The following is a 7070-nucleotide window of genomic DNA, read 5'->3' on the forward strand; positions in this document are numbered from 1 at the left end:
GGGCCTTTCTCCTCGAAGCCGCTTCTCTTTCCCCTATCCCGCTGATAGGTCCTTACAGGTGAGCACCTAACACTTTAGAAGACACCTCCTCCCAGAGCCTCTGGTGGGGAGAGTATAGCCTGCTGGAAGTTTGACCTTCTGGAAGGTAGTACCACAGACCTTTAGGGTTACGGATGGGTTTGGTGGCCGAGCCTAGTCTACAGCTGTCTCCAGTGCCGTCCCCACAGGATGCCAGCTTAGGGGTTTAGACTGGGAGTTGTCCTAGTGCGGTGTGTTGGTGTCAGTTTTACCTAGTTTCCTCATTAGCTGGATGCATCCAGAGGCTGGAGGAGGGGCCTGGCTCCTTGGAAGTGATCGTTGACAGAGGTTTGAGTTTGCTGGCAAGGAAGTCCCCAGCCCAGCCCCCTCCGGGACGTCCCAGTGCTGTCCGACCTGACAGTGGTGGGGTGCTCGCAGCCTTTCTGTCTAGGTTGGGAAATGGCAAAATGGAAAGTGGAGTGTCCCACGTGCTAACTGCCTTTCTCCCCTCCTCCACGCTCATGACCAGAGGCAGTTTCCAGTCCAGCTCTGCCCTCACCCCAAGCCCAGCCTAGAAAGAGAAACCCCCACCTTCAAAGCCATCGTCCTCTCGGTCCTGCAGGTCCTGCAGGTCCTGCTTTGAGTCCTAAGTGCCTGTGAGGTCTTCCAGGGACTGTAGAGGGCGGGCGTGGGGCGGGGAGGGGCCTTTTTTTTTTACCTCACAAACACCCCATCCTGGCAGGTCCTGGCCCTGGCTGAGGCCGAGCCTTCTCTGTGTCACCCAGGGATCCAGGAGGGGAGCAGAGCCAGTCTCTAGGTGAGATAAACCCTTCTCTGGCCACAGCCCCCATGAAGAACGGGGAAATCCCCAGTCATACCCTCTTTCACTCCGTACGTTAGAGGGGATGGGAAATGGGCAAGAAGCAAAGCCCCGGAGCGCACTCGCTGGCCACATGCGCAGCGCCCGCCCCAGCCTGCCACACGCTGGACAGCGGAGACCGCTGAGCAATAACCAGCCTGGTCTAGGGGTCCAGCCACTGGGATGCAGAGGCCAAGGAGTTGGCACCCTTGGGACAGGCCATGCTCTCCAGTCTAACTTGGGCCACAGTGGTGGCCTAGAGTCCTTGCCCTGCCGGGCCCTGTTCCTACCCTCCCCAGTCTCCGGGGCTGTGCCTCTGCCCTCTGTGTCTCCCCTCAAGTGTGTGTAACTCAATGTACCCTGTCACCGCCCCTTCACGGTATGACTGGGTGGGAAGGCCCCGCTTCTCTCTTGGTTGCACTCACTTGAAGGGGCCAGAGGACTGTGGAAAGGAGGGCAAGGGTGCCTTTCTGGAGGTGCCCACCCAAGCCCTCGTCTTCCACAACTACACTTTTGGAGTGAACAGGGTGGCTTTGTTACTGCGATTCTACAGAGATGGTGAAGTACTTTATCTGCCCACCCACTAAAAGCCATAGTTACTCCCATCTGGCCTCCCCCTGCTCTATAGCAATAGCCCTCTTCCCTCTTCTCTCCTGAGCCCAGGGTGTCCCTACCCAACCCTCGCCCCAGGGATCCTCAGATAACCCACCTGCCTCTCCCTAAGTGACCTCGATCAGCACCTCCCAGCTCCTGTTCCTCTTCCAACAACCAGAGATAATGACACTTCATTGTCTGTGGGGCGCTTGGAGATCCCCCAGATGAAAGGTTCTAAGTGCTGGGGCGGCTGACTCAACTCTCAGCCTGGGAAAGGAAATAAGACAACCCTTCCCACTCCACTCAGCAAGCTGGGGGAGAGGCTGAGGCAGATACAGGGTTCCAAATTTAACAGACATCCCCTTTCCCCATCGCTCCCCCAGACTGGAGACTTCCCTCCACCCCTCTGCCCTGCCCCAAGTTCGGAACAAAACCCTCAGGGAGCAGAATGGGATTGGAGACTGGCCTGCCCTTGGCCTCGGGGGTTCAGAGCTCAGCCTCAGGGCCTGGGAGAAGCCCTACCCTCAGCTTCTGGTCCTCCCCCCACCCAGCCTGGGGGACCCACCCTGCCAAAGGAAGACACCCTCCCACAAATGCTTGAAGTGCTTAGGTGACCAGAAGAGAGGACGGTTTCTTCGTCACCCTTCTCTGCTGCAGAGGTCCCCCTGGGGGAGGGGCGTGTTGACGTGGACAGTCAAGGGCCCTAGTTGGAGCACCAGCCACACCCCAAGTATGGACAGACCCAGGAAGGAGAGCGGCAGGAGGGACCAGCGGGCCATAAAGCGTGAGGATCTGTACCCCTGCCTCCCCATATCCTTCCCACCGTGGCCTATTTGGGAAACCAGTCCAGGGCTGCTAGGAGGTAGCCCTTCCCCAAACAAGCAGCAGGTTGGGGGCCTAGTGTGTAGTAGCACCTCCTCAGTGCAGACAGCCGGGCATCTCTAAAGCACCTGCTCACGGAGTTGCCAGCCGGGAATGGGGGACGTGCAGGGCAGGGCGGAGGCATCCTGCTCCAAATTCTCTGTTGGCTGTGCTTTTTAATCCAATGCTTTTCCAAGTGTATTCACTCACCCACAGAAATAGAGCCCTGTGCTTTAGGGGTGACTGTCATATGCCTTATTCTTAATAAAATATCTGAAAAACACAGAAGCCAGACTCTCTGTGGGCACTGCATGCCATCTCACCCCTGTTCCTGCAGGTGCGGGGATGGGGGTGTGTGGAGGAGATCTTGGCTTGGGAGTCAGCCATCGGAAGCTGCGACTCCAGAGGACCCTCAGTAGATGTTTCTCCCAGGGGGCAGAAGGCACGCATCTGAGATGTCCCAATGTCCAGGCCAGTCCTGTCCCTCTCCATGCTGCCCCAATTCACATGGACAAATGAGACCTTACACAGAGGCTTATGGCTAGGGCTGGGAAGGATTGATTGGCAGTGCCGCATCCCTGGAACTGACCATTGTCCTGGCCCGGAAGGAATCCTGATATTCTGGCATCTTTAGCCATGTTGGTCCCCTTCCCTGACACCAACTGCCATCTGATCCAGCTGCAAGAAGCCCAGTGTCCCACAGAAGAGCCCTATTCTTGTCCTCCACTAATGACGGTTGTCCCGGGACTACAGTTGGACGGCTTGGCACACCCGACACCCACAAGAATTCGAGCCTTCATGTTCAGTGGAGGTCTGTGCTGTGGGTGGCTCTAGGGCAGCAATTTCCCTCCACTGTGCCTTAAGGATTCTTAAAACATGCAGTACCTGACTATTTAGTTAGCGGCACTGACCTCTTTTTGCTCAGTTTGTTAAATTAAAAAATGACAACAGCCAACACAATAGCCGCCTGGTGTGAATTATTCAAAATTATACTTATTTTTGTCAGATCGGCAAAATATATATTTTTGTGTGTACCTCAGGAATTTAATAATGAGTTTATGTGTGCTGTGAGATGAAAAAGGTTGAAAATTGCTACTCCAGGAGCAAAAGCCCGAGCCCTGAGGATGCAGGGGACATACTAGTTTTGCCTGTAACCCTTCTTCTGATGACAGGACCCATTGCTTCCTTTCAGACTACTGCCCTTCTTCCACCTCAGTCTTTGTGTTGGGGGGCCTGACCCCACACATGTAACTGAGGTAAGGGAGGTCACGCTGATTCGTTTGTGGAGATGGGCACATGACTTGGTCTGAGCCAATGAGAGTTGATCTCAAACTTTTACTGGAACCACTCATTCAACACACCAAGTTAGGTGCTAGGGACCTAGCAGGGAAGAAAACAGGACTATTGAGAAGGTCATACTCTTGGGTGACAAAAATCAACCTGGAGGTCTGACGGGCTGTTTGCCATCACAAAAGATAGGGCTGCCTGAGTATGAAGCTTCACAGAAGAAGAAGAATCAGTTGAGATGGGGAAATTTCCTAAGAATTATGCCACCTGGATCCAGCTATGCCTGCAGCCCATATACCCTTGCCCTTTTCAGTTATGTAGACCAATAAGTTTTACTCCCCCACACACACTGTTGTGTTTAAATGGTCAGCATTAATTTGTCGAGTTTTCCTACTTTTTTATTTTAAACAATTTTAGAATTAGAGAAAAATTGCAATGATAATACAGAATTCCTATATATCCCTTACCCAGCTTTCTCTAATGTTAATATGGTTTACTTGATCATAGTACAATTATCAAAACCAAGAAGTTAACATTGGTACTTGACTATTAACTAAACCACAGACCTTCTTTGAATTTCATCAGTTTCTCCTCTAGGGTCCTCCTTCCATTTCAGTGTCCTACCCAGGATCCTACTGCATTTAGTAATTTTTCCTTGGTCTCCTCAATCTGTGACACTTTTTAAAGTCATTTTGAGTTGAGTTTCAGTAGCTTGCCAACCTCAAGAGTCCTGATGACGTCCACGAACAATCAGTGAAGGAAAAACAAGAGGACACCAACCAGTAAAATCTACTGGATGAAATATTCACAGAGCTCTGGGGAGGGAGTGACCGCTCCCCACTGCCAGGGCTAAGGAGGAGTTTAACATGCACGATGGTATCTCTTTGTAGACATGGGATGGCTTCCACATCTGTCCCCAGCACACCTCTCTCAGGGAGGCTGGCATAGAGAAAAGGTAAGTGGCTTGCTTAAGGCCACAGAGTGAAGAAGTCAAAGATGGGGCTAGACTTGAAGGCACGTACCCAGTGTGTCCAGGTGGAGCAGGCAGGCAGGCCCAGACTGCTCCGTCTCAGTTCAGTTCCTTGCTCCAGCCTCTGGGGATCAGGTTTGAGCCCAGGATGGGCCGGGACCAGACCTGCAACAAGCCGAGGATATAAGGCCCAGGCCTCTACTTGTCCCTGGCCTTTTATCTTCTGGGGTGACTAGAGTAGGAAAGGCCCAGCCCTGGATAAACATCTGCCTGGGACTTTGGGGTCCAATGTATAATTTGGGGGGAAAAAGGGAGAGAAGACAGGGAAGGAAGAAAAAGGGTTGGCTTTAGGGTCCCCCCACAGACCCCTGGGGATGCTTTGCTGAGCGCAGCCAGGATCACAATGTGGGGCGAAGATGTGCAAGGTCAGATGTGTGTAGTCATCTATACAACCACCTTATTTGACAGATTGGGAGACTGAGGCCCAGGGCATCTCGCTGATTTTCATCCCTTCCCTCCAGGCAATTCTGCCCACACAGGTTTGGGGTTGAGGGAGATGGAGCATTTCCTTTCTTATGGGTCCCTAGAGTAAGGCCAGTGAGGTATGGGGCTCCCTCTTGCTTTCCAGAGGGCTGGGAATTCTTAAAAGGAGAGGGGAAATAGGAATGCCTAGCTGAGCAGGTCCATTTATCATAACGATAATTAGGAAGGTGGGAGGCTTTAAGCAGGCTAATTATGTAGGCTAGGTCTCAGCCTCGATAAACCTCCCTTCTGCATACACTTAGCATCTTTACCCAGAGGCCCTAAAGATAGGAAACTGCGGTGCTCAGGAAAACCACCCAGGCATCCCTGCAGATGGGGGCTATGGAACAAGAGCCTGCTAGGGAAGGGGAGAGGACCCATGGAAGTCAAGTTACAGGTTCAAAGGCTTCTGGGATCCCTTAGTCACCGGCACCCATGCTGACCAGTGGGCACTCACAACCCCTGACCATAAGGAGAACGGGGAGGAAGGCCAGTGCCTTGCCAGGATTCGGCCTGGTGGGTTTCAGCCAGGCACTGAGAAAATGATCTGAAGCTTAGGATTCAAAGGTCAAAGCATACAGTACACAAAGGGGATGTCTGCAAGGAAAGCCCAATAATTATAAATAACGATGGGGATCAAAGGTGAAAGGCTGGGCTGCTAGAAATGCTCCCCACCTCCCGGCACCCTGTGGAGCCCTCAAAAGGACTGCTTGCCATTCCTGACATCCGGCTCATCCATTCAACCAGTGAATGAGCATTAAACACCTACAATACATCCGGGAAGATTCTGGGGATACCCAGATAAACAAGGTGAGGTCCTTGTGTTCAAGTAGTCCCCTGGTCTATCAGCTGGACTCATCACTTGAAAAACCAAACATCTCAGTTCGGCCAAGACAGTCTTGGTTTTGATCCAGTGTCATTATTAATAGTGTCCACTTTCAATCTCAGAAGTGTCCTGGTTTGGATGATAAACTATATGGTCACCCTACCCATAGCACAATATATATAGGCAATGGTAGAAATAGGGAAAGTGGTGGGAGTAGTTACTGCCATGGAAATACATTGATGCAGGCAGCCTGAAAGCAAGAAACAATCTGTGTACTATGTGATCAGAGGTCAGAGCACCTGCCCATAAAGAAAGTGGTCAGATGGTGACTCTTTTTATATGTATCTGCCTTCCCATCCCCAAGCCTGCTGTCCCCAGTGTTAAAACTCAGTTGTGCTTCTGGTTAAGAGTAATGTTACCAACATGGAGGAGACTTCCAATTTCAGCTACACTGGACTTGATACAATTTTCATTGAATTTCATGTATACAAACTAAGCACCCATCAGTCAAGAAGTGGGTTAAAAGAATTTTGACACAACCACACAAGGAAATATTATCCAGCTGTAGAATGGAATGAGAAAGTTCGTTGTTTGCTGATATGGAACAATCTCCAGAATATATTGTTAAATTTAAAAAAATCAGGGTGAAGCCCTGGTTGGATAGCTCCGTTGGTTAGAGAAACATCCTGATAGGCCAATGTTGTAGATTCAACCCCCCATCAGGGCACTTACAAGAATCAATGAATACATAAGCAAGTGGAACAACAAATCAATGTTTCTCTCTCTCTTTCTCTCTCAAATCAATTAAAAATTAACAAAAATAATCAGAGTGAAGAAGAGCAGGTACAGTATGTTACCGCAGTATAACTCAAGGGATACACACACACACACACTTTTCTTACTGATTTGAGAGAGAAAGAGAGAAACATCAATTTGTTGTTTCACTCCTTTATGCATTCATCAGTTGATTCCTGTATGCGCCCTGACTGGGGATGGAACCTGCAACCTTGGTGTATTGTGGAACAATGCTCTTAAGCAACTGAGCTACCCAGCCAGGGCCATAGACACACATTTTTATATGCAAAGAACATCTTTAGAAGAATATTAAAAACTTGATAAACTTGGTTGTCTGG

Source organism: Pteronotus mesoamericanus, unplaced genomic scaffold (genome assembly GCF_021234165.1).
Source record: "Pteronotus mesoamericanus isolate MK-2021 breed Mesoamerican mustached bat unplaced genomic scaffold, CSHL_Meso_final contig_317, whole genome shotgun sequence".
NCBI lineage: Eukaryota > Metazoa > Chordata > Mammalia > Chiroptera > Mormoopidae > Pteronotus > Pteronotus mesoamericanus.